At 42.8% G+C, this 27,535-nt stretch overlaps 1 protein-coding gene and 1 pseudogene across 2 annotated transcripts in view; both read left to right on the top strand.

The window, feature by feature from the left end:
* Positions 1–27,535, top strand: part of FAM107B (family with sequence similarity 107 member B) — a gene marked incomplete at its 5' end in the record, with an annotated part of 275,235 nt that overhangs the window by 50,700 nt on the left and 197,000 nt on the right. The gene's annotated exons all lie outside the window — the stretch shown is intronic.
* LOC308529249 (transmembrane emp24 domain-containing protein 10-like) overlaps positions 3,408–27,535 on the top strand; it is a 71,104-nt pseudogene continuing 46,976 nt past the window's right edge. The window contains exon 1 of the transcript in view: positions 3,408–3,566. The product of the transcript in view is annotated as a transmembrane emp24 domain-containing protein 10-like (transcript). The remainder of the gene's footprint in view (positions 3,567–27,535) is intronic.

Genomic DNA, 27,535 nt, shown 5'->3' on the forward strand with positions numbered 1-27,535 from the left:
CAGGGCAAACCAGCTGGCCCCACCCATGCACCAGGCCTCTACCCTATATAGTAAAAAGGTTAATATGCCTCCCGGCACTGGGATCAGCATGACAGGGGGCAGCGCCCAAACCCCCTGATCGCCCTGCGGCTCTGTGTGTGACAGGGGGCGGGGCCCCAACCCCCTGAGCAGCCCTGCTCTGTGACTGATAGGGGGGAGCTCGCCAACCCCCCCCCCCCCCCCCGCCCCCCATGGGCCCTGCTCTGTGTGTGACGGGGTAGAGCCATAACCTCCCCATCGGCCCGGCCCTGAGTGTAAGAGTGGTGGCACCCCAACCCCCCCGATCGGCCCTGCTCTGTGTGTGACAGGGGGCAGCGCCCCAACCCCCTGATGGGCCCTGCTCTGTGCGTGATAGGGGGTGGCGCCCCAACCTCCCCATCGACCCTGCCTTGAGTGTGACAGGGGACGGTGCCCCAACCCCCCAATCGGCCCTACCCTGAGCGTGACTGAAGGTGGCATCACAACCTCCGGATCGCCCTGCTCTGTGCATGACATGGGGCAGCGCCCCAACTCCCCAATCGGCCCTGCTCTGAGCCCGACCAGGGGCTGCACCTAGGGATTGGGCCTGCCCTCTGCCACCCGGGAGCAGGCCTAAGCCAGCAGGTCGTTATCTCCCTAAAGGTCCCAGACTGCGAGAGGGCACAGGCCGGGCTGAGGGACCCCCTCCCGCCCCCCCCCCGAGTGCACAAATTTTTGTGCACCGGGCCTCTAGTATATATATATGCACACACACACATATATATATGCAGGTTTTTGTTTTTTATTAATCCTCACCCGAGGATATTTTTCCATTGATTTTTAGAGAGAGTGGAAGGGAGGGGGAGAGACAGGGAGAGAAACATCGACGTGAGAGACAATTAGTTGCTTCCCCCATGCACTTTGACTAGGGCTGGTGCTCAAGGTATGTGCCCTTGACCAGAATTGAACCCAGATACCTTCAATCTGCAGGCCAACTCTTTGTAACTGCTTAGCCAAACTGGCTAGGGCAATGTACAGGTTTTTGCGTAAATGTAAGCTGTTTTTTATTTTTTATTTTTTTCTTTATTGATTAAGGTATTACATATGTATCCTTATCCCCCTTTTGCCACCCCCCCTCCACTCCTCCGTAAATGTAAGTTTTTAATTCATTTGGGTAAGTACCTAGGATCATGACTGCTGCATAGTATGGTAAAGGCAATGATGAGCTTTGTAAAAAACTACCAAAATGTCCTTCAAAGTGGCTGTTCTACTTTGCATTCCCACCACTAACAAATGAGTTCTAGTTGTCCTACATCCTAACCAAATTTGGTGGTGTCAGTGTTTTGGATTTTAGCCATTTAGCTGAATAGTCCAGGAGATAGACTAACTTTAGGCACAGCTGACTGTTAACTGATGTCATCAAGACTTTGTCTTGCTTTTTTTTCATCTCTCAGTTTTCTTTTCCCCTGGGTCAGCTCCATTCTCTTACAGGGATTTACCTTGTAGTGTCTCTCAATGACTCTAGGATTACATGCTGACAACTCCAAGTTCAGCATAAAGAGGATACCTCTATCCTTCTAGAAGTCCTTGAACTTGAATCATATGTCCATCCCTTAAACAACCCTTGTGACCAGAGGAATTAATTATTTTTCTTCCACTTATTTACAGTGAAGACTTACTATGTGCCAGACATTGTTCTAGACCAGGGGTGGGCAAACTTTTTGACTCAAGGGCCACAATGGGTTCTTAAACTGGACCGGAGGGCTGGAACAAAAGCATGGATGGAGTGTTTGTGTGAACTAATATAAATTCAAAGTAAGCATCATTACATAAAAGGGTACGGTCTTTTTTTTTTTTTTAGTTTTATTCATTTCAAACAGGCCGGATCCGGCCAACGGGCCGTAGTTTTCCCACGGCTGTTCTAGACACTGATGATATTGGTCAGGTCCAAATCACATGTTCCAAGGGTAAATCTATCTGCTATCCAAACCACATGAACTGAACTAAAAGGTGAGGAAGTCAGGTTCCCCAAGGTTCTGCTGCCAGAAGAGAGCTGGTTGGATCATGGATGTTGGGCAGGCAACGGTCCTTTCTGGTGGGTGGTTGCTGTTCTGTGTCCTGGAACACTGACTTTCTCCAAAACCAGACGTTACCTGGGACCCTTCTGGCCAGATTCTGAGGTAGGACACCATGGTAGATTGACAATCTGACATTGAAATGTGGAAGCTGTTTCATCCCCTTTTAAATCTGAACTACTCTGTGACTGCTTTGACTAATAGGTTATAATGGAAGTGACACTATTCCACTCTGGGCATAGCCTCTACGAGGACTGACAGCTTTTGTCTGGTCATTTAGAAGCCACTCGCCATGTGAGACCTATGAATACCCTGAGACAGCCATCCTGGGAGAAGTCTAAGCCACAGGAAGAGGCCAGAGGGATGAGAAGCCATGTGGAGGGAGTCTCCAGACATGCAGATGAGGAAACCATCTTGGAGGGGTATCCTCCAGCTCCAGCCACCATAGATAATGTATGTGGATTAGAATTAAACAGCCCACCTGAGTTATTTTCAAATTTCTGACCCACAAAATTGTGAACAAAATCAAGTAGCCACTAGTTTGGGGGCTGCTTGTTACACAGCAATACTATCCAGAACAGAAAGCAACTAGTATGACAATAGAGTCACCTAAAACTTAGTATACCAACCCATTTGACCCAACCCATTTGCTAGTTTTAATGTCAGGATACTTTGCATTCACTAGTGCTACAGGCAGTCCTGCAGGTGCTGTTGACCTAATTTTGTAATTACTAATGTAACCTCTTTTTTCAGATGGCATGTGACATACTTCACGCTACCCAGAAATAGGCTACTGATGGGAATCCAATGGGAATATTTTAGAGCTGTAAAGGCCCTGAGAGACATTTCATTTAACAGATAAGATTTAAAGAGATCTAAGGAGGTTAGGGGCATGACTATGGTCAGGAAGAAGAGCCTGGCCTGGAACTCCAGATGACTGTCGCTTTCACCACTTACCAGTCAACAATCAATTCTCTGTGCAAGTGCATGGGCTCAAGGGTGGTGTAGATAATTCCAACTTTGCTATGAAATTCACTTTATCTTTTCCATAACTCCAACTCCCAACAAACTCACTATTCTAATTGCTTTATTTTATCTAATTTAAAACTATTTTAAGACAACCTGGGCTCTGGAGTCAGATGTGGATTCAGGTCCAAATTCAACAATTTTATTACTTTCATAATAAGTTATTATGCTTTAGCTTCCTTAGCTTTAGGATGGAGAAATCTTCCTTCCTGGTGGTTGTACATTTGTATGTGTAAATATTGTCAAATCCAATGAGGTCTTGTAAGTAACTTGTTTCTCACAAAGCTGGCAAATGGTAAATGTTCCACAATGGTGACACTGCTGCTTAGTGTCATGGGAATTAAGTGCGTGGAGTTGAAAGTTCTGTCCATGAACAGGTTTCATTCCAAGATGTTCAGCATGCTTTACAACATCACCATCAGTCAGTGGGGTCAATCACAGTTTCAGATGGAGAAAAAAGAAACGGAGGTACTGGGCTGATGCCTGGTCTAAATAAAACCAACAAGCCAGTTGGAGGCAGCAGCTTCCCACAGGGATGGGCTGGCCTATTGGCCTGCGGAGAATTTTCAGAATGTTGGGGAAGATAAATTTATCTTAGACCATTTCCCTGTGGAAATAAAATGCTTTTCTAATGAAAGAAGTGCTTTTCTTCACTCTTCTCCCTCCTCTTCTCTCTCTACTTCCTTTTTCTCTTGATATCATCTCAACACTGTGATATATGAATAAAAGAGAAACCATATGAGTAAAACAAAAGGGCCTACTGTAAAGCAGAGATGAATGGAGTCTCTTTGCTTTTGTTCAGCAGCCTGATGAGATCTCTGGTTCCATCACGTTCTGGGAATTTCTCTGGGCTCATTTGCTTTTTTGCCTCCTTCATTACTCCTTCCTTTATTTCCATCCTTCTGGGGGTTCACAGGACTTCACATTCTCTCTTTCTCAGGCAGTGAGATCCTTCCCCAGACTATCAACAAGGCCACCTGGTGCTGACTTCTGATTTGACTGCTGGGAAATGACATTATCAAGGCCTCCATGGGGCTTTAAGTCACTCAGTATTCTATTGACAATATTTCCCATTGCATTCATTTAAGATCTATTCTTAGATGACCCTTTCAAAATTACAGCATTGACTATCCTGAAATAATACTGCATGCTTGTGAGTGGAAACAAATCCCAGTAATAGTTACCACTGGCTGGAGTTAAAATAAATTTTAGAAATGACCAGTTAATGATTTATGATGTTTGTATTTAGTAAAGGTTTTCAGTATATCTTGAACTTTAAAAAAATAGCACTGATTTATAGAGACAGTGCAGGAAAACTGAGTGATAATGTGTTTTGTGGGGTATTTTTTTGTAGCAAACTTATTGTGCTTACATTAGGTACTGTTCAATTTAGTGCAATTGGAAATTAATAATATACATATGGATAGAGTCTTAATTGTGAGTCTGTAAGAAAGCTATCTCAAACAGCGTGGCTTATTCCTTAGACTATAGGTGGGGGGAGGGAGAGAACTAGCCATATCATCAGAGACCTGCTGAAAATAAGTTACATATTTACATAAAGATATTATTTCTTTTAACTTTCTTTCCCTCCCCAATTTTAAATCTTTATTGTTGAGAGTATCACAGATGTCACCTTTATTTCCCCCAATTACCCACCTCAACCTGGTTCCTTCCCCACCCTAGGCCTTCACCACTCTACTGTTTGAGTCCAGAGGTAAGACCTTTGGTTAATCTCTTCCCGTTCTCCCTCACCCCTTTCCTCTGAGATTCGTCAGTCTGTTCCATGCTTCCATGCTTCTGATTCTATTTTATTAACCAGTTTACTTTGTTCATTAGATCTCTTGTTCATTTATTTTTTATTTTTAGATTCAACTGTTGATATGTATTTGTTGTCATTTTATTGTTCATATTTTTTATCTCCCCCTCTTCCTCCTCCTCCCTTTTCTCCTTCTTCTTCTTTTTCTTCCTCTTCTTGAAGAATACCCTTCAACATTTCATGTAATACTGGTTTGATGGTGATGAACTCCTTTAGCTTTTCTTGTTTGTGAAGCTCTTTATCTTACCCTCAATTCTAAATGAGAGCTTTGCTGGGTAGAGTAAACTTGGTACTAGGTCCTTACTACTCATCACTTTGAATATTTCTTGCCAATCACTTCTGGCCTGCAAAGTTTCCATTGAGAAATAAGCTGACAGTTGTATTGGCACTCCCTTGTAGGTAACTAACTGCTTTTCTCTTGCTGCTTTTAAAATTCTCTCTTTGTCTTTAACCCTCAGCATTTTAATTATGATGTGTCTTGTTGTGGGCCTCTTTGTGTTCCTCTTGTTTGGGACTTTCTGTGCTTCCTAGATTATAAGACTATTTCTTTTACCAGGTAGGGGAAGTTTTCTGCCATTATTTCTTCAAATGGGTTTTCAATGTATTGCTCTCTCTCTTCTCCTCTGGCACCCCCATAATGCAAATGTTGATACACTTGAAGTTGTCCTAGGACTCATTATAGTATCTTCATATTTTTTTATTCTTTTTGCTCTTCTGGTTGGGTGCTTTTTGCTCCCTCATATTCCAAATCATTGATTTGATTTTCAGAATCCTCTATTCTACTGTTGAATTTCTGTAAATTATTCTTTATTTTAGTTAGTGTATGCTTAATTCCTGACTGGTCTGTTTTCATGTCTTTGACATTCTAAGATTCTTGAAAGTCTCATGAATATTCTTGGGTAACCTTTTAATCATTGTTTTGAACTCTGTGTCCAGTAGTTTGTTTTCTTCCATTTTTTTTATTTGTGACATGTTTGTCTTTGCATTTTGGCTGCTTCCCTATATTTGTTTCTATGTATTAAGTAGAGCTGCTATGTCTCCTGGAATTGGTAGAGTGGCCTTATGTATTATGTGTCCTATAGAGCCCAGTGGCTCAGCCTCCCCAGTCACTTGAGCTGGGCACTCTAGGTGTGCCCTGGTATGGGCTGTTTACACAGTCTTGTAGTTGAGCCTTGATTGCTGTTGGCATCACTGGGAGGAATTGACTTCCAGGCCAGTTAGCTGTGAGGAATAGCTACATCTACAATGGAAGAACTGCTGTGTAGCAAACACTCTTATGGAGCAGAACTTGCTTCAGTGGGGTTCTGGTGCTCATTGAGTCTGCCTCTTGGGTGTGTCACTTGTGGATGTGTAGACTTGTAATTTGCTATGGTCTGAAGCTCTCTACTGGTGCACTGGCTCTAGAGCCTCCAGGAAGGTGCAAAGTCAGCCACTTCCTGGGGATACCCAGCAGGAGCTACAGAGGGATCTGCAGACAGCTGCTATTTGCTATTTGTATTGGGCTTGGAGGTGCCCAGGTGAGGTCCAGCTATGAAGCAATGCAGGCTGGTACTAGCACTGGGTCTTGGGCCTTTTATTGATATGTTTGGGGCAAGCTGTCCTCTTTCAACTTTCAGAAGCAACACGGTAGAATGAGTTTTGAATGCTATCATAATTCATTTAATTATTACCATCTCTTTGTTTTATTTATCCTTCCATTAACTTATCCATTCATTCATTCAGCAAATATTTACTGATAACTATGTCAAGATCTCCAGTTTCCCTTCAGCAGCCATATTGTCTCCCCACATAGCTTCTTCCCTTTGCTATCCAATGCCCTCAACATCATCACTTCCTGAACAAAGCTTGCGAACACCTGTCAGACTTCTAACTTGAATTATTCCAACCATCTGCTTTCTCCAGTTCTACATGTCAGTTTCTGAGGACTGCTGGAGGACATTTGGACCCTTGCTGTCACTAAAGTCATTCATTTATTCTGTACGCCAGGTCTGGAGTCAGCATGGGCATGGCAGTTTACAGGCAGTGCTCCCTGTCTTCATGGAGCATACATTGTTGTATTGAAACACACAATAAAGAAAGGAATAAATAAAAATATCAGATAGTCACAATTTCCCTGCGGAGAATTAAACTACATTGTTGTAAAAGCCAGAAACCAAATGGCTAGACTAGATCAGGTGTTCAGAGAAAGCCTCTCAGACATGGTGACTTTTGGGTTGAGAACTGAGTGAACAGAAGGAGCTAGACATACAAAGATTAGGGGAATAGCCTTCTCAGCTGAAGAAGATACCTGCTATGAGTGCCTTGGAAATGAGCTTAGTGTACTCAAGAAGGAAGTCCAGAGGTAGCTGGAGCACTGGCATAAAGGAAAAAGTTTGAGAGGTAGGTAGTAGCCAGATTAAAAAAAAAAATAGGACTTTGTAAGCCAGGAAAGGAGTTTGGTTTTATTAGAAATTTGAAGGAAGGTTTTAAGCAAGCAAATAATATGATACTAGAGGCCCAGTGCACAAAAATTTGTGCACTCGGGGGGAGGAGGGGTCCCTCAGCCCAGCCTGTGCCCTCTCGCAGTCTGGGACCCCTCGGGAGATAACAACCTGCTGGCTTAGGCCTGCTCCCGGGTGGCAGAGGGCAGGCCCAATCCCTAGGTGCAGCCCCTGGTCGGGCTCAGAGCAGGGCCAATTGGGGAGTTGGGGCGCCGCCCCCTGTCATGCACAGAGCAGGGCGGATCGGGAGGTTGTGACGCCACCTTCAGTCACGCTCAGGGTAGGGCCGATTGGGGGGTTGGGGCACCGCCCCCTATCACACTCAAGGCAGGGTCAATGGGGAGGTTGGGGCACCGCCCCCTGTCACGCACAGAGCAGGGCCCATCAGGGGGGTTGGGGCTCCGTACCTTGTCACGCACAGAGCAGGGTCGATCAGGGGGTTGGGGAGCTCCCCCCGTCACGCACAGAGCAGGGCCCATCAGGGGGTTGGGGAGCTCCCCCCTGTCACACACAGAGCAGGGCAGATCAGGGGGTTGGGGCGCCGCCACTCTCACACTCAGGGCAGGGCAGATGGGGAGGTTATGGCTCTACCCCATCACACACAGAGCAGGTCCCGTGGGGGCGGGGGGGGGGGTGCCGCACCCTGTCACACACAGAGCCGCAGGGCAATCAGGGGGTTGGGGAGCTCCCCCCATCAGGCACAGAGCAGGGCTGATCAGGGGGTTGGGGCGCCTTCCCCTGTCATGAACAGAGCAGGGCGGATAGGGAGGTTGTGGCCCCGGCCCCTGTCACACACAGAGCTGCAGGGCGATCAGGGGGTTTGGGCGCTGCCCCCTGTTACACCAATCCTGGTGCCGGGAGGCCTCTCGGCTCTGCTGATAGTGGTGCTCGGAGGCCTCGCGGCTGGGGGCATGGGTTGGGGCCGGCTGGTTTGCCCTGAAGGGTGTCCTGGATCAGGGTGGTGGTCCTGCTTGGGTGCCTGGCCAGCCTGGGTGAGGGGATGATGGCTGTTTGCAGCTGGTCACACACCCTTCAGGGTGGGGGTCCCCACTGGGGTGCCTGGCCAGTCTGGGTGAGGGGCTGAGGGCCGTTTTCAGGCTGGCGGGGGACTGAAGCTCCCAACCTCTCCTTTTTTTCTTTTCTTTTTTTTTTATTGTGGGCCAGCTTTAGCTCTGGCTCCAGCTCTGAGGCCTCTGCTGCTGAAAGCAGGTATCTGGTTTGTTTGGGTTCTATAATCGAAACACTGTATCAACTCCAGCTCTGAGATCTCGGCTGGCTGAAAGCAGGTTTCTGGGGTTTTGTTTAGCTTCTATATTTGTAACAATGTTTCAAACTGCAAGCTCAGAGGCCAGCAAGGCAGGCAGGGAACGTTGGTTTCCTCCGTCACTGAAGCAAGCAAGCCTCATGTTCGCTTCAAGCTGCCTGGCTGCCGGCCGCCATTTTGGCTGGCAGTTAATTTGCATATCACCCTGATTAGCCAATGGGAAGGGTAGCGGATGTACGGCTAATTACCATGTTTCTCTTTTATTAGATAGGATGATTTACAATACTAAGACCTTGAATGCTATGTAGAGAGAAACCGAGGAGGTCAAAAGTGGAAGCAAGGAGGCATTTGGGAGATAATTTCAGTAGCCTTGAGATAGGGTGATGGTGACTGAAAGATGTTAGTAGCAGGAATGTTAGATGTAGACAAATTCAGATTACATTTTGAATGTTAGATGTAGACAAATTCAGATTACAAAAGGACTCATGATTGAGTGAATGGTGGTGGTATGAAGGTGAGATAACACATAGATTTGGAGTGTGAAAATAGGTGGTGGTGGTTGCATTTACGGATGCGAGAAGTTCAAAGACTATAAAGTTTGAGGGGAAATATCAAGGATCTCCCATGATTAATTAATTCCACTTCTAAGAATATAAACCAACAGAAATGAGTGATTATAGCCTCCAAAAGATATGTGTGAGAATATTCCTAGCAGCTTTATTCAGAATAACCCAACTGTAGGATAAATGCCCATCACTGGATAAATAGTGATATGTTTATATATAGAATTTACTATCATTCTTACTATCAGTTGCTATTTATTTTCTACTTTTTTGTTCTTTAAAACTGGCAGCTAAAAGTAAAAGTGATGCTCATAGTGTTTTTCATAGGAAATAAGTAAAATTATTTATTGTTCATTTACAATCAATTTTAAACTCAGGTTTCTGGTATGGATAAGGTATAAAACTGAAAGAAGTGAGAATTATAGGGGAGACTGTGTAGATGTAGACAGATGGGAAGGGTATAGGGCTGGGAGTTAGGCGACCTATGTTTTTGGTCAGTTCTGCCTCTCTCTTGACATAACTTGGCCTGATCACTGCCCATTTCTTGATTGGAAAACTGGAGAATAAACTTGATGGTCTCTCAGTTCCCTTTTTGCTTGTCCATTTTAAGGCTGGTTATCATAATACACTATTATAGAGGCATACACCAATGCTTTGCCAAAGAGAGGAGTTCTTTTTTGAGGACTGCCATCTTTCCTGTCTGCTCTCTCCCCACTGCTCCCTCCCCGGGCACCATAACTAAAATCTTTGTAGTATTTTATGACATTTAACCTATAATCATGCTCTACCTTCCTCATACTTTCCTGTAACAATAAATTATGATAATATATAATAGCATTTTGGGAAATTATAGAGCATATGCAAAAAATAAATGTTAACATCACTATGTTTCCTAGGAAGGGACTCTAAAATCCAAGTAAAGCTGGTCAATCACAGATGCATGGAAATTGACTATGAATAGCATTCCAGTCTATGTCTTGGTTCAGAGAAGTTTCGCAGAACATTAGTCACCCTTTTGCTTTAAAGTCTTTGGAAAAGGGTCTTCCCAATCTCCCTTAATAATGCATTCCAATGTCTTATCCTCTTCAAATAGGAAATCCTTCCTAGAATCAGTTTAAAGGCACTGTCTTTTGCCCCGAATTTTCTTGCTAATCTTTAAAATTATTTTTTTTTAAATTAAAAAATATTTACTGTTGAGAGCATTACGTATGTCCCCTTTCTCCCCCATTGACCCCTTCTAGCCCCCCCTCCAATCTTCCCCTCCCCGACCTTCACCATCCTATTGTCTGTGCCCATGGGTTATGCATATATGGATACAAGTTCTTTGGTTGATCTCTTCCCACCCACTCACCCACCCACCCCTGCCTTCCCAAATGGATCTGGAATTCAGGCTCTTTTTCCTTAACTGAAAAGACATCCTGAGGGGTCATTTAACCAGCTGGCACCCTGCTTTTTGTCAAGGCCACCCCTAAAAAGTTCCAACAGATGTATATCTGGTCACGAAAAGCCATCAGATATTGGGGGGATGAATTCCACTTATTTTTCCCACCAGCAGGCACAGGACTTCAGAATGACCTAACACTAAAATACAACCTAATTTTGCAATACAAGCCTTGAGACAGCAGGTGGATGACATCTTGCAGGACACCAGCTTGTGTGTCAGCCAACACTGACTGGCTCAGTATTGAGCTGACTTGGCAGGTTAGACTGGGACAGATGGGCTTCCATGTGCCAAAAGGGGAGATGATGTATATTAATTTGTTTTCTGGGAGGGATTTGTAAAACTGTACCAACTGCATTTCACTACCAAGGTACCAGCCAAATAAACTATTTAAAAGCACTGAGCTATAAGGAAATGCCAAGAACAATGCTAAATCTATAGATCCAAGTTGTCACTCAGCTCGAGCAATAAGGACATGTCCTAACCTTTAGGGCACATGTCCTACTAATTCTTTTTTTGTTGGTAATCCTCACCCAAGTATATTTTTTCCATTGATTTTTAGAGCAAGCGGAAGGGAGGCAGGGAGGGGGAAAGAGAAACATTGATGTGAGAGAGACACATTGATTGGTTGCCTCCTGCACATACCCTGACTGGGGCCAGAGATCGAACCTGCAACCCAGGTACTTGCCCTTGACCAGGAATCGAACCCACAACCCTTTGGTGCACAGGCTGGTGCTATAACCACGGAGATACTGGTCAGGGTGGTCCTACTAATTCTTAACGATCACTTTTACATTCATTTAGTAGGTGCTTTGATTTCCTCTCCATCTGGATAGGTCAATGTAAGAAAAGTGTAATTGGGCTATAGGTTGGGTCTGACAATATTGGTGTCTGAGCACTCCATTCATTACCATGGAAATCTGTCAGCTTGACCTTCAATTCACTTTCCCCCACATGGCTTATAAAACAGTGATACAATGGATCTTTGATTCTAAGTATGGCAGGACATTTATTCTCCTTGTTATCTTAACATTTTAATCTCATTACAAATTGATTTAGTGTTGTCTTCAGTGAGGAAGACTCTATTGACTCCAAGTTTAAGTGTGTGTGTGTTTGAACAAGTCTAGTCCCTAATACATGTGGGTACGGTTATAAGTCCATTTATTTGAGTCAATGGTTCAAGTGATGACAACATTTAGTTTAGCACCAGTTGTTTTGGCCAAAATCCTGTATAGTAAACACCAGGTGTCCAAAACCGCTTTATAGGGACTGCGATAGTTAATTTTATGTGTAAAGGGATGTGCCAATATACAGTTAAACATTATTGCTCAGTGTGTCTGTGAGGGTGTTTCTGGATGAGATTAGCATTAGCATTAGCAATAGAATCAGTAAATTTAGCAGAATGCCCCCCTCCCCCACCAGTGTGGATGGGCATCAACTGATCTGTTGACAGCCTGAACACAACAGAAAGGTGGAGGAAGGAGGAATTGGCACCTATTTTTTGCCACACTGCTACACTGCTTGAGCTGGGACGTCTTCTCTCATCTTCTTCTGCCTTTGTACTAGGATTTAAATCATCAGTGTCCTTGGTTCTTAGGCCTTAGGATTCAAACCAGATTATATCACTGGCGTCCCTGGATCTCTAGCTTGCATACAGCAGATTATGGGACTTCTCAACTTGCATAATTGTGTGAACCAATTCTTTATAATAAATCTCCTTTTATATCCAAGTGATTCTGTTTCTCTGGAGAATCGCGACTAATATGGGAACATTCACTGATATTAATACCAAAGGATTTATGCAGTTAACATAACCAACTTGGAAGTCTGTTGAAGAAGAAAATGTTGAACGCAGTGTGGTTTTCTGGAAGAAGCATGAAATCCAGAGTTAGATAGACTCAACCACTTACCTGCTATTTGATTTTGGGCAACTTGCATAGCCTCTTTGAGCCACAATTTTCTCATTGTTAAACGGGAATTATAAAACCCACCTCTCAGGTTTGTGAGATTAATAAGTTAGAGAATAGGAGCTGAATTTACCATAGTTTATTTTACCAGTCTTATGAACAAATTTTCTCCAATACTATTTGTGTCTATTTTAATATTTGAAGAACTCCATGATATATCATTTTCCAGAGAAATTTCCTGGTTGTGACAGCAGACTATACCCTACATTTAGGAACTAGTTTGTCATCACATGTAAAACAATACTATCTTTGGTATCTTGATAGGCACTGCATTGAATCTGTAGATTGCTTTGGATAGTATGGATATTTTAATGATGTTAAGTCTTCCTATCCATGAACATGGTATATGCTTCCACTTATTTGTATCATCTTTCTTCACTGTCTTATAATTTTCCGAGTACAGATCTTTTACATCCTTGGTTAAATTTATTCCTAGGTATTTTATTCTTTTTGAAGCAATTGTGAATGGGATTGGGTTTTTTTGTTTGTTTGTTTGTTTTTTAGTTTCCATATCTGATAGTTCATTAAAATGCAACTGATTTCTGGATGTTTATTTTGTATCCTGCTACTTTACTGAATTCATTTATCAGTTCTAGTAGTTTTGTGGTGGCCTGTTTAGGGTTCTCTATATGCAGTATCATGTTATCTGCAAATGATGAAAGTTTTACTTCGTCCTTTCCAATTTGGGTGCCTTTTATTTCTTCTTTTTGTCTGATTGCTGTGGCTAGGACTTCCATTACTATGTTTGTTTGTTTATTTATTTATTTATTTATTTATTTATTTATTTTAATTTATTGCTTAAAGTATTACAAAGGGTATTACATATGTGTCCATTTTATCCCCCCGCCCTAGACAGTCCCCTAGCCTCCCCTATCCCCCAGTGTCTTAAGTCCATTGGTTATGCTTATATGCATGCATACAAGTCCTTTAGTTGATCTCTTACCCCCCTACCTCCTGCCCCCCAACCCTCCCCGGCCTTCCCGCTGCAGTTTGACAATCTGTTTGAGGCAGCTCTGCCTCTGTATCTATTATTGTTCAAAAGTTTATAATGGTCTCTATTATCCATGAATGAGTGAGATCATGTGGTATTTTTCCTTCATTGACTGGCTTATTTCACTTAGCATAATGCTCTCCAGTTCCATCCATGACGTTGCAAATGGTAAGAGTTCCTTCCTTTTTACAGCAGCATAGTATTCCATCGTGTAGATGTACCACAGTTTTCTAATCCATTCATCTACTGATGGGCACTTAGGCTGTTTCCAGATCTTAGCTATGGTGAATTGTGCTGCTATGAACATAGGGGTGTATATATCCTTTCTGATTGGTGTTTCTGGTTTCTTGGGATATATTCCTAGAAGTGGTATCACAGGGTCAAATGGGAGTTCCATTTTCAGTTTTTTAAGGAAACTCCATACTGTCTTCCATAGTGGCTGCACCAGTCTGCATTCCCACCAGCAGTGCACAAGTGTTCCTTTTTCTCCACATCCTCTCCAGCACTTGTGGTTTGTTGATTTGTTGATGATAGCCAGTCTGACAGGTGTGAGATGGTACCTCATTGTTGTTTTGATTTGCATCTCTCAGATGATTAGTGACTTTGAGCATGTTTTCATATGTCTCTTGGCTTTCTGAATGTCCTCTTTTGAAAGGTGTCTATTTAGGTCCTTTGCCCATTTTTTGATTGGATTGTTTATCTTCCTTTTGTTAAGTTGTATGAGTTCCCTATAAATTTCGGAGATTGGGCCCTTATCAGATATGACATTGGCAAATATGTTTTCCCACACAGTGGGTTTTCTCGTTGTTTTGTTGATGGTTTCTTTTGCGGTGCACAAGCTTTTTATTTTGATGTAGTCCCATTTGTTCATTTTCTCTTTAGTTTCAGGTGCCCTAGGAGCTGTATCAGTGAAGAAATTGCTTCGGCATATGTCTGAGATTTTGTTGCCTTTGGATTCTTCTAGAATTTTTATGGTTTCCTGTCATACATTTAAGTCCTTTATCCATTTTGAGTTTATTTTTGTGTATGGTGTAAGTTGGTGGTCTAGTTTCATTTTCTTGCATATATCTGTCCAATTTTCCCAACACCATTTACTGAAGAGACTGTCTTGACTCCATTGTATGTTCTTGCCTCCTTTGTCAAATATTAATTGAGCATATTGGTTCGGGCCGATTTCTGGGCTCTCTATTCTATTCCATTGATCTATATGCCTATGCTTGTGCCAGTACCAGGCAGTTTTGAGAACAGTGGCTTTGTAATACAACTTGATATCTGGTATTGAGATCCCACCTACTTTGGTCTTTTTCAGGATTGCTGCAGCTATTCGGGGTCTTTTTTTATTCCAGATGAATTTTTGGAGAGTTCGTTCTAGATCTCTGAAGTATGCCGTTGGTATTTTAATGGGAAGTGCGTTGAATTTATAGATTGCTTTGGGTAGTATGGACATTTTAATGATGTTGATTCTACCAATCCATGAACACGGTATGTTCTTCCATCTGTTTATGTCTTCCTCTATATCTTTTTTCAACGTCCTGTAGTTTTCTGAGTAGAGGTCTTTTACCTCTTTAGTTAAGTTTATTCCTAGGTAGCTTAATTTTTTTGGTGCGATGGTAAACGGGATTGTTTTTATAATCTCTCTTTCTGAAAGTTCACTATTGGTGTATAGAAATGCCTCAGATTTCTTGGGGTTAATTTTGTATCCTGCTACATTGCCAAATTCATGTATTAAGTCTAGTAGCTTTTTGATGGAGTCTCTAGGGTTTTGTATGTATAATATCATGTTGTCTGCAAATAAGGACAGTTTTACTTCCTCTTTTCCAATTTGGATGCCTTTTATTTCTTCTTCTTGCCGAATTGCAATGGCTAACACTTCCAGTACTATGTTGAACAGGAGTGGTGAGAGGGGGCATCCCTGTCTTGTTCCTGTTCTTAGGGGAAATGGTGTTAGTTTTTGTCCATTGAGTATGATGTTGGCTGTGGGCCTGTCATATATGGCTTTTATTATGTTGAGGTATGATCCTTCTACTCCCACCGTGTTGAGAGTTTTTATCAAAAATGGGTGTTGAATTTTGTCAAATGCTTTTTCTGCATCAATTGATATGACCATGTGGTTTTTTTCTTTCAATTTGTTTATGTGATGTATCACGTTTATTGATTTGCGGATATTGTACCATCCTTGCATCCCTGGGATAAATCCTACTTGGTCATGGTGTATGATCTTTCTGATGTACTGCTGGATCCGATTTGCTAAGATTTTGTTGAGGATTTTGGCATCTATGTTCATGAGGGATATTGGCCTGTAATTCTCTTTCATTGTGTTGTCTTTACCTGGTTTTGGTATTAGGGTGATGCTGGCTTCATAGAATGAGCTTGGAAGTGTTCCTTCCTCTTGAATTTTTGTAGTAGTCTGAGGAGGATAGGTTTTAGTTCTTCCTTGAATGTTTGGTAAAACTCCCCTGTGAAGCCGTCTGGTCCTGGGCTTTTGTTTGCTGGAAGCTTTTTGATGACTGCTTCAATTTCTTCCATAGTTATTTGCCTGTTGAGATTATTAGATTCTTCCTGATTGAGTTTTGGAATGTTGTATTTTTCTAGGAATATGTCCATTTCCTCCAGGTTGTCTAGTTTGTTGGAGTAGAGCTGTCCATAGTATTTTTTAACAATCATTTGTATTTCTGTGGGGTCTGTTGTTATTTTGCCTCTATCGTTTCTGATTTTGTTTATTTGGGTCCTCTCTCTTTGCTTCTTGGTGAGTCTGGCTAGAGGTTTGTCAATCTTGTTTATCCTTTCAAAGAACCAGCTCTTGGTTTCATTGATTTTCTGTATTGTTTTTTTGGTCTCTATGTCATTTATTTCTGCTCTAATCTTTATTATCTCCTTCCTTCTGCTTACTCTGGGGTTTTCTTGTTGCTCTCTTTCTAATTCTTTGAGTTGTAGAGTTAGATGATTTACTACCATTTTTTCTTGTTTTTTGAGATAGGCCTGTAGAGCTATAAACTTCCCTCTCAGGACTGCTTTCATTGTGTCCCATAGGTTTTGGATTGTTGTGTTTTCATTGTCATTAGTTTCCAGGATGTTTTGAATTTCTTCTTTGATTTCATTGGTAACCCAATCAATATTTAATAGCATGCTATTCAGCTTCCAGGTGTTTGAGTATTTTGGGTTGTATTTATTGTAGTTTATTTCTAATAATATGCCATCGTGGTCTGCGAAGACACTTTTTATGATTTCAATCTTCTTGAATTTGGGGATACTTTGCTTGTGACCCAATATATGGTCTATTTTTGAATATGTCTTATGAGCATTTGAGTAGAATGTATATTCCCTGGCTTTGGGGTGAAGTGTTCTGAAGATGTCTATTAAGTCCATCTGATCTAGTGAGTCATTTAGGATTGCTGTATCTTTGCTGATTGTTTGTCTAGAGGGCTTATCTAGTGTTGTCAGTGGTGTATTAAAGTCCCCTACTCTGATTGTATTGTTGTCGATCTCTCCTTTGATATCTTCCAGGAGTTTTTTTATGAATTTGGGTGCTCCTGCATTGGGTGCATATATGTTTACCAGGGTTATATCTTCTTGTTGTATTGATCCCTTTAGTATTATGAAGTGGCCTTCCTTATCTCTTGTTATGGCCTTCACTTTGAGGTCTATTTTGTCCGATATAAGTATTGCTACCCCAGCTTTCTTTTCCTTTCCATTTGCCTGAAAGATATTTTTCCATCCTTTCACTTTCAGTCTGTGTGAGTCCCTTCTAATGAGGTGGGTTTCTTGTAGACAGCAGATGTATGGGTCATGTTTTTTTATTCATTCAGCCACTCGATGTCTTTTGTTTGGAGCATTTAGTCAGTTTACGTTTAAAGTTATTATTGAAAGGTACTTGTTTGTAGCCATTTCTGTTTTTGTGTGGCTGTTTTCTTTCTGAGCTTTTTATTTCTTATTTTTATACCAGTCCCTTTAGCATTTCTTGCATTGCTGGCTTGGTGGTGATAAACTCCCTTAGCCTTTTTTTTGTCTGTGAAGCTTCTGATTTCCCCTTCAATTTTGAATGATAGCCTTGCTGGATAAAGTATTCTTGGATTCAGTCCTTTGCTTTGCATCACTTTGTAAATTTCTGTCCATTCTTTTCTGGCCTGATGTGTTTCTGTTGAGAAATCATTTGACAATCTAATGGGAGATCCCTTGTATGTAACTTTCCGTCTCTCTCTTGCAGCCTGTAAGATTCTCTCTTTGTCCTGAACATTTGCCATGGTAATTATGATGTGTCTTGGTGTGGGTCTTTTCGGGTTCACCTTGTTTGGGACTCTCTGGGTTTGTGTGACTTTTTTCTTTCCCACCTCAGGGAAGTTTTCTGATATTATTTCTTCTAATAGGTTTTCTAATCCTTGTTCATCCTTCTGTTGTTCTGGTACCCCTATTATTCGTATGTTGTTTCGTTTCATGTTGTCCCAAAGCTCCCTTAGGCTCTCCTCCTGTCTTTTAATTTTTTTCTTCAATTGCAGTACATTTTGGGTGTGTTTTGCTTCCTTGTCTTCTAATTCACTAATTCGGTCCTCTGCTTCTCCTAGTCTACTGTTGATACTTTCAATGGAGTTTTTCATTGCAGCTATATCACTCTTCATTTCTTCTTGGGTCTTACTTAAGTTGTTGATTTTTTCATCTGTTTCTTCTAGCTTCTTGCAGAGGTTGTCGATTTTTTCCTCCATCCAGTTTATGCACTCTAGGACCCTTATTCTGAATTCTTTTTCTGTCATGTTGCATGCCTCTGTATTACTTAGCTGCTTTTCTGGTGAGTCCTCCTTCTCTTTCCTTTGGGGGTTTCTTTGTCTACCCATGTTTGATCTCACTGACATATCTAGACGTTGAGTTGTTCAGTGGTTGCTCCCTTGGTGGCAGTGACTCCTTGGTCCGTGGTTGCTCTTCGGGCGGTTGTGGTAGCAGCTGCTCTTCAGTTGGCAGCAGCTCCTCTGGTGGGTGCTGTTCACAGCTGTGGTGGCTTTTCTGGCTGGTGGGGCGAGGTTTCACGTACAGCTGCTGTTCCTCAGCAGAGGGTGTTGGTGCTCAGGAGGTTGCTGTTTCTTGGATCTGCTGCGTTGATTTAAAGGCACAAAATACAACACAACAAGGCACCACATACCAGGCACTATACACAAATATATTCATGATATTAATAACCCCAAATAAAGGTGACCACCTGAATTAAGAGAATTAGGGGATAAGGAAGAAGGAAGAGAAAAAGATAAAAGAGAAAAAAGAAAAGAAAAGTAGGGACCAAAAAAAGGAGTGCAAAAATGAAATTGGGAAAAAGGAGGGGGGAAAATAAAAGCGAGAAAAGAAAAGAAAAGAAAAAAAAAAGAGCGAAAAGAGAGAATGAAGTGGAAGAGGGGAAGAGACTTTTTTATATGAGGAGAATACTCCTATAGAACCGCCATTAATCCCAACAAATTCCAGCAACAGCTCCCTGGAGATGAATGCAAAATAGAAACAACCAATAATATAACGATGAAAATAGAATGGAGAACACTAATCCCAAAATAAAATAAAGAGAAAATAAAATGGCACTTTAAAAAAAATGGTAAAATGGTAGCAGTAATAATACTGGTTAAAAATAAGAAGGTAGTAATTAAAAGTGTAAAATCAGGTGATGGAAAAAGAAGAAAAAAAAAGAAGAAAAAAAAAAGAAAAAAAAATTGGTTTCTTAGTTAAAAGGTGAAAAAAGAAAAAAAAAATTGCAGTAGTGAAGGTCCTTCGGTTCTTCTATTCTTCAGTGTGGCTCGCCTTAGACCTGCCAGGTATTCAGGAGAGTGTTGAGTTTCCCTGCGATACACTGTTCCTCTGTGTGTAAACCACAGTCCTTATTTTAAAGCAAGCCGCATTTGTTTCCCAGACTGCCTTATTTTGTGTTTAGCAAAGAGTCAGTTTGTGGGTCAGCCTCTGGGTGGCAGTGTTCTGGGGTTGGCCTCTGAGGCTATAGGGCCTCTCTGTCCAGTGGAAGTTCACTGCCCAGAGCTGGCTGTGTAATAGTTAGTTACTGGCGCTGTGTTGTTGCTGGGATTGAAAATCCCTCTATAGGCCAGACCCTGTTAACTCCCAGGGACTGATCAGGTTATTTTAATCCTTGATCTCATACAGGGTGGAATCTGGGTGTGGCTGTGCTCCTTGCCTGGGGGCTGTGGGGAGGAGTCTCACTCTCCAGAGAGAATGGCTGCCCCAGTCCTGGGCTCAGGGGTGTCTCAGCACTCAATTCGCTGCCACCTCTCCCGGCCCCCCTTCTCTCCTCAGTCTCTCCCCAGATTCCACTCCTCCGCACCCTCTCCCTCTCTTCAGCACAGGTGAGTGTCTGTATCCGAAATGTCCCATGAACAGGATTCAGTAAAAACAAACAAACAAACGCCGGCCGCGGAAACGGGAAAGGCTTGGTTTCTGTAAGCTTCTTCTCTTACCGGGACTGCATGGTCTGGTCAGCTCTTCAGGCTGCCCCCTTTAGGCTCAGTCCTCTGTGATCACAGAACCCAGCTCTCAATTCCCCCCGGCTGCGCCAGGAATCCCGCGGTTCTCCTTTCCCCCCCGTCAGGGGCTGTGCCTGTCCCAAGGGACGCGGCTGTCTGCCACGCGGTCTCCCTCCGACTCCGACTTCCATTACTATGTTTAATAAGAGTGCTGAATGTGGACATCCTTGTCTTGTTCCAGATCTTAAGGGAAATGTTCATAGTTTTTGCCCACTAAGTATGATGTTGGCTATGGGTTTGCCATTTATGACCTTTATTTATGTTGAGGTATGTTCCCTCTATTCCTACTTTGCTGAGAGTTTTTATCATAAATGTGTGCTGGATTTTATCAAATGCTTTTAATGCATCTATTGATATGATCATGTGTTTTTATCCTTCATTTTGTTTCTGTGGTGTATCATGTTACTAGAACAAATATTACAAAAATTTGTATGGAACCACAAAAGACCCTGAATAGCAACAGTGATCTTGAGAAAGAATAAACAAGTTGGAGGAATCACACTACTTGATATCAAGCTATATAGGCCATAGTAATCAAACAGCAGATACTGGCATAAAAAAAGACATATAGATCAATGGAATAGAATAGAGAGCATCAAAATAAATCCACACCTTCATAGTCATTTAATCTTCAACAAAGGAGGCAAAAATATATAATGGGCTAAAGAAAGTCTATTCAATAGGCAAGGATGTAGAGAAAAGAGAACTCTTGTGCACTGTTGGTGGAAATGCAGATTGGTGCAGCCATTGTGGAAAGCAGTATGGTTACCTCAAACAATTAAAAATGGAACTGCCCTATGACCCTTCTGGGAATTCCACTTCTGGGAATTTATCTGAAGAGACCTGAAACACTAATTCGAAAAAATACATGCACCCCTATGTTCATTGCAGCATTATTTATAATAGCAAAGATTTGGAAGCAGCCCGACTGTCCATCAGTAGATGTGTGGATAAAACAGCTATGGTACATTTACACAATGAACTACTACTCGCCATAAAAAAGAAGAAAATGTTACCCTTTGAGACTACATGGATGGACCTAGAGAACATTATGCTAAGTGATATAATCCAGTCAGAGAAAGACAAGTACCATATGATTTCACTTATATGTGGAATATAATGAACAAACTGAATAAATAAGCAACATAGAGACAGGCTCATAGATAGAGAACAGGTAAACAGCTCTGGGGTGGGGTATTGGAGTGAAGGGATTGAGCAAAAAAGGAGAAAAAAGTGAGAGAGAGCTCATGGACACAGACACAGTGTGGTGACTGCAGGGGGGGATGGGGTGGGGGAAGGTGGAAGAGGGTATATGGGGGAAAATGGTGATGGAAAAATAATAAAATAAATGGGGAAAATGAAGGAAAAAACCAATACTATCTTGGTGGATATCATTTTTGCTTAACATGTAACTTTAGTCAAGTTTGTATGAAACTTGATGACGTTTTGTCAACAAAATACCTTAGAGATATCTGCACGAGACTGTCAAAGTTGAAAGTCCATGTGATGGTTGTGGACAAAACTGAATCAGATACATTTGGGGCTATTTGATTTCAAAAAGTTGGGTGAAGGTGATTGCATGTACTATACCTTATATTCTTTTTGGTGACAGAAGTTGGCATACTGACTGGAATAGTTAAAATACTTTGTCATTTGTATAATGTGTTCTATTTCTGAATATCTAATATATTGTATAAAATAATTATTTAGCCATATAATAAAGAGCTAATATGCAAAGGCCGTCATGCCTTCACTCTGTCACACCGTGGTGTTGTAACGGCTCAGACACTCAACACTGGGGAGAGAGGAATGGGGACCAGCCAGGCACAAATGAGCTTGCAAGAGAGGAGTGGGGTATAGCCAGGCTGCAGCCGAGAGGGACAAGCCGCCCGCCCCATGGTCCTGGGCACCAGTGGCTGTGCCTGCACCTGTGGCCCAGGAGAGGGACAAGCCGCACGCCTCAGGGTCCCAGGTGGCAGTGGCTGCACCTGTGCCTGCGGCCCGGGAGAGGGACAAGCTGCCTGCACCACGGTCCTGGGCACCAGTGGCTGGGCTATGGCCCAAAAGAGGGACAAGCCACATGCCCCACAGTCCCAGGCGCTAGCAGCTGCGCCTGCACCTGCGGCCTGGGAGAGGGACAAGCCGCCTGCCCCGCGGTCCCGGGCATCTGCGGCTGTGGCTGGCCTGGATCCTGGGTGCCTGTGAACAGCTGGAGGAAGGAATCCAGGGTCTTGGGTGCGGGGTGAAGCAGAGGCAGTTAGGGGTGATCAGGCCAGCAGGGGAGTAGTAAGGGCGATCAGGCAGGCAGGCAGAGGTGGTTTGGGGCAATCAGGCAGGCAGGTAGGCAAGCGGTTAGGAGCCAGCGGTCCCAGATTGTGAGAGGCAGTTGGACATCCCCTAAGGAGTCCCAGATTGGAGAGGGTGCAGGCCGGGCTGAGGGACCCCCTCTCTGTGCATGAATTTCATGCACTGGGCCTCTAGTATCCTATCTAATAATAGACAAAGATTAAAATTAACCATACCTCTGCTATGCTTCCCATTGGCTAATCAGAGAGATATGCAAATTAACCACCAACAAAGATGGCGGCTGGAAGCCACGCAGCTGAAGTGAGCAGGAGGCTTGCTTGCTCCAGTGATGGAGGAAGCCAAGTTTCGTCCCTGCTGCAGCCCTGCTCTGAGCTCAACTCTAAGCAACAAAGTTGCAATTATAGAAGCTAAACAAACCCCAGATACCTGCTTTCAGCAGGCCATGGCCTTGGAGCTGGAGCGGCAACAAAGTTTCAATTATAGAAGGTAAATAAATCCCAGAATAAAAAAAAAAAAAGAAAAAAAGGAGAGGCTGGGAGCTTCAGTCACCAGTGGGCTTGGCCAGCCTGAAAACCCTCAGCCCCTCATCCAGACTGGCCAGGCACCCCAGTGGGGACCCCCACCCTAAAGAGGGTGTGGTCAGCCTGAAAACAGCCATCAGCCCCTCATCCAGACTGGGCAGGCACCCCAGTGGGGACCCCCACCCTAAAGGGGGTGTGGCCAGCCTGAATACAGCCATCAGCCCCTCATCCAGGCTAGCCAGGCACCCCAGTGGGGACCCCCACCCTGAAGGGGGTGTGACCAGCTGCAAACAGCCATCAGCCCCTCACCTAGGCTGGCCAGGCACCCCAGCAGAACCTCCACCCTGATCCGGGACACCCTTCAGGGAAAACCAGCCGGCCCTCACCCATGCACCAGGCCTCTATCCTATATAGTAAAAGGGTAATATGCAAACTGACCCTAACAGAAGAAAGACTGGGAATGACTGGTCACTATGACACACACTGACCACCAGGGGGCAGACGCTCAATGCAGGAGCTGCCCCCTGGTGGTCAGTGCACTCCCACATGGGGGAGCTCTGCTCAGCCACAAGCCAGGCTGATGGCTGCCAGTACAGGGGTGGTGGTGGGAGCCTCTCCCATCTCCTCAGCAGCGCTAAGGATGTCCGACTGCAGCTTAGGTCTGCTCCCCGCTGGCAAGTGGACATCCCCTGAAGGCTGCCGGGCTGCCAGAGGGATGTCTGATTGCCAGCTTAGGCCCAATCACCTGGGGAGCAGGCCTAAGCCAGCAGGTGGTCATCCCCCAATGGGTCCCAGACTGCGAGAGGGCACAGGCCGGGCAGAGGGACCCCCCGAGAGCACAAATTTTTGTGCACCGGGCCTCTAGTATGATATAAAATAACATGTTATAGAAAATATATTATTAAATACCAAATTTAATGCTAATGTTATTAAATGTTATATATAATGTCATTAAATATTTTTAATAATAATAAAATACCTTCAAAATATTTGTACCTTCACACAAACATATGTTTCTATAAGTAGGAATCATATTTTGTATTAACTATGTCAATTATCATATAAAATATCAAGTGTATTTGTACTTTCATATTTAAAATATCTTACATTTGTATAGCACTTTACAATTTACAGATACTTTCACATACATTTGCTTCTTAAAACAGCCCTCTAAAATATTTGGTTCCATGATATCCCTCTAAAATAGTCAGGCAAGTATTATTTCTCCCATTTTGAAGATAAAGCCACTTATTAGGACTCCAGTAAATAAAATGACGTCTAGTAAATGACAAAGCTTTCACTGAAACAGCTCTTCGGACTCCTAGTCTAATCAATATCTTCCCATGACAGCTCTGCCGCACAGACAAGTTGATGAATTATCCATCTCCTGGAAAGACTGGTTTATAGAATAGAGAAGTAGATGTGATTCATTTCCTTGCTCTTGCTCATGGGGTGTTCAGATTGTAATCAATACCTGCTGAGTGGTGATGTCTCTGCTGAGAGCTAGCTATTGTAAGAAAACAAACTAAGAAAATCAATAGTGTGATCGAGGTAGTATACAGAGAGTGGTTATAGTCAGGCAATCACACAATTTTTTACAGAAACTGAGGCACTTTTGAGAGTGAAAGGGGTCATTAATAATAACTATGTGGGGACAGCAAGGGTAAGCTGGTACTGACCCAGGGAAACCAGATGTCTGGTCACCTTAGATATAACAGTATTACAGGGGAGTAATATGGCGAAAACAGAGTAGTGTATGTGTTGAAAAGTAAATTTTGGAGGTAAAATTATTGATTTAGCTTCTCTCTCCCACCAGGCTGAGAATTCCATAAGGTCAGGTATCCTTTCTGTCTTGTTTTTTCAGTACCTAGCATCTAATAGGTGCCCAATAAATGAATCAATGAACTGACTGATATTTGTGTACCATTACCCACATTTTGGATTTTCTCTTGAACATGCTCTTGAGAGTGAGCATGTCCAAAACAAAGCTGGAAGTGAGTATAAGCAGTGTTACATGATGACCGAACACTTTAGAAACACGTGTGTCCCTCTTAGTTGAATGCTTTGCAAATTTGTCTGTGATTCAGAGTTTTGGAAATAAATCACCATGCACTGGAAAATAGGACCTCCCAACCCAATATTCTAGTCTATAAGAATATATCAGGGTGGGGAAATTCTTGACAAAGAGAAGGAATGTATTTCTTAAGGCCTTCATTGATGGATAACCGATATCAATTACCCCTGCTGACACAGCTGGGCTTCCACACCACTTGGAATCAATACTCTGGGATGGTTCTCCTTTCCCCTTCATTTCTATTTAGTGTGTTTTGTCTTTATATTTCTCACTGATTTTACTTTCAAGTTATGACTTCTACCACTGGCAATTAAAAAAGAAAACACACACTAAAAACCACACCACTGAAGAAATAAATAATAAAAAAGGGAGAAAGATAATTGTTGACTATTCGTCAAAAAACTTGGTGGACTGAAGTAAGTTTGATCAATGGAAAATCTTTGGCTAAAGAGAACAGTGCAAATGCAATTGATCTTGAAGATTCAAATAATGACCTAAGCCAGCTTTGAGCCTAGATTTGTGACCACCCACTAACTCACCAAAGTTGTGTTGTGTGGACATTAATTCCTTTTTAATTTTGGGGTTTTCAATAAACTTCCTTGCTCTATAGCTGGATGAGGGTGGATCTAGTAGTGAATCTAGTAGTGAATGAGAGAGAGAATGTGACAATGATTGATGATTGATGATAGAGGGTGCTGATGATTGCAATGCTTGGCACAGCTCTCTTTCCTTTGTTTGGAAATTAGGAGTTTCCTAGAGGGTATTTCATCTTTTATCTGATTAGAGCTTTTATATTTAACTCAAACTTCCTGAAATCACTTTATAAGCTTCTTACATAAAATTAGGAAATGAGGTGGGCTGCTAAAGCCTGGAGATTCAGCTAAGCATCTGAGTGTCTCTTCTGGTGTGTGTTTCCCTAGAAGCCCCAGCAAAAGAGGGGGGAAGTGATCCAAGGAAGGGAAACCTGTTATTAAGTTAGCTACCATGCTTCAGCATGATTCCATTTTGAGTAAAGGGAGTTGGGGTATCTATATACCATCTCCCAAGAGTTATCAGTTGAGAGCTGCTACTAGGAGGTGTTAATTTCTTGGTACTTCTGGCCTGCTGTGTCTCAGGCTACAGTCTTTGTTAGTTCTAGAAGTCCTATGGCAGAGATGCAGCTACTGACCGTTGGAAGTCCAGGCTGGAACACACTGTTATAGTTATGATTTGAGAGACATAGCTCAGGCACTGTGACCAAAGACCAAGGCACGATGGTGCTATTTCTGGAACAACACATATCTGTTTTTGAACATCAGAGAATGATCAGAGTTTAAAGGACTCCTTTATGGGGGAAGGCACAAGAAAGCAGCTGATAATTTGGGAAGCATGGAAGAGTCATTTAATTTATCCTGATCCTTTGGGGCAGTACCTACTTTGGAGGGCAGTGATGACGAACCTATGACATGTGTGTCAGAGGTGACACGCAAACTCATTTTTTTGGTTGATTTTTCTTTGTTAAATGGCATTTAAATATATAAAATAAATACCAAAAATATAAATCTTTGTTTTACTATGGTTGCAAATATCAAAAAATTTCTATATGTGACACGGCACCAGAGTTAAGTTAGGGTTTTTCAAAATGCTGACATGCCGAGCTCAAAAGGTTTGCCATCACTGGTGTAGGGTCAAGCCATTTTCACAAAGTTGGCTGTACAGATTTCTAGCTGCCATGCAGGTAGACATGGTTTCTAGAGGAAAGCATGACACTATTTTCCTTAATTTTGGAAGATTACAAAAAAAAAATTATCCCGAGATTCAACAATAGCAGTCCTTCTAGTTTGGTTCCATGATGTCCAATAGCCCCCCTATTTGATTGGGAGTTTTTATGGACTGAATGTTTGTGTCTCCTCTCCTCTCCTCTAATTCATGTGTTAGAAATCTTAATTTCCAGTATTGTGATATTAGAAGGTGGGGCCTTTCAGAGGTAGTTAGGTCATAAGAGTGGAGCCCTCATAATGGGATTAGTGTCCTTATGAGAAGATACTTGAGAGAGCTCTCCTTTCCCCATCCCCATGTGAAGATACAATGAGAAAATGGGCATCACAAACCAGGAAGCAGTGCCTCATTAGACTTTGTATCGTGTGGGCACCTTGATCTTGGGCTTCCCAGACTCTAGATCTGTGAGAAATAAATTTTTGTTATTTAGGCCCTGCAGTCTATGGTATATTTGTTATCTATATATATAAAAGCCTAAGTGACCAAACAACTAAACGACCAGTTGACCGGTTGCTATGATGCGCACTGACCACCAGGGGGGCAGACGCTCAATGAAGGAGCTGCCCCCTGGTGGTCAGTGTGCTCCCACAGCAGGAGCACCATTCAGCTGACCAATGGGTGCCAGACCCCAGGATCACAGCTGGCAAGTACAGATGCAGTGGTGCAAGCCTCTCCCACCTCCATGGCAGCACTACCATGGAAGCAGCACAGCACCTGGTCCTGGCTTGGGCTCCTCCCTGGACACCTACTGCTTC

The sequence above is a fragment of the Myotis nattereri genome (assembly GCF_964212035.1).
Source record: "Myotis nattereri genome assembly, chromosome: 1".
Classification (NCBI taxonomy): domain Eukaryota; kingdom Metazoa; phylum Chordata; class Mammalia; order Chiroptera; family Vespertilionidae; genus Myotis; species Myotis nattereri.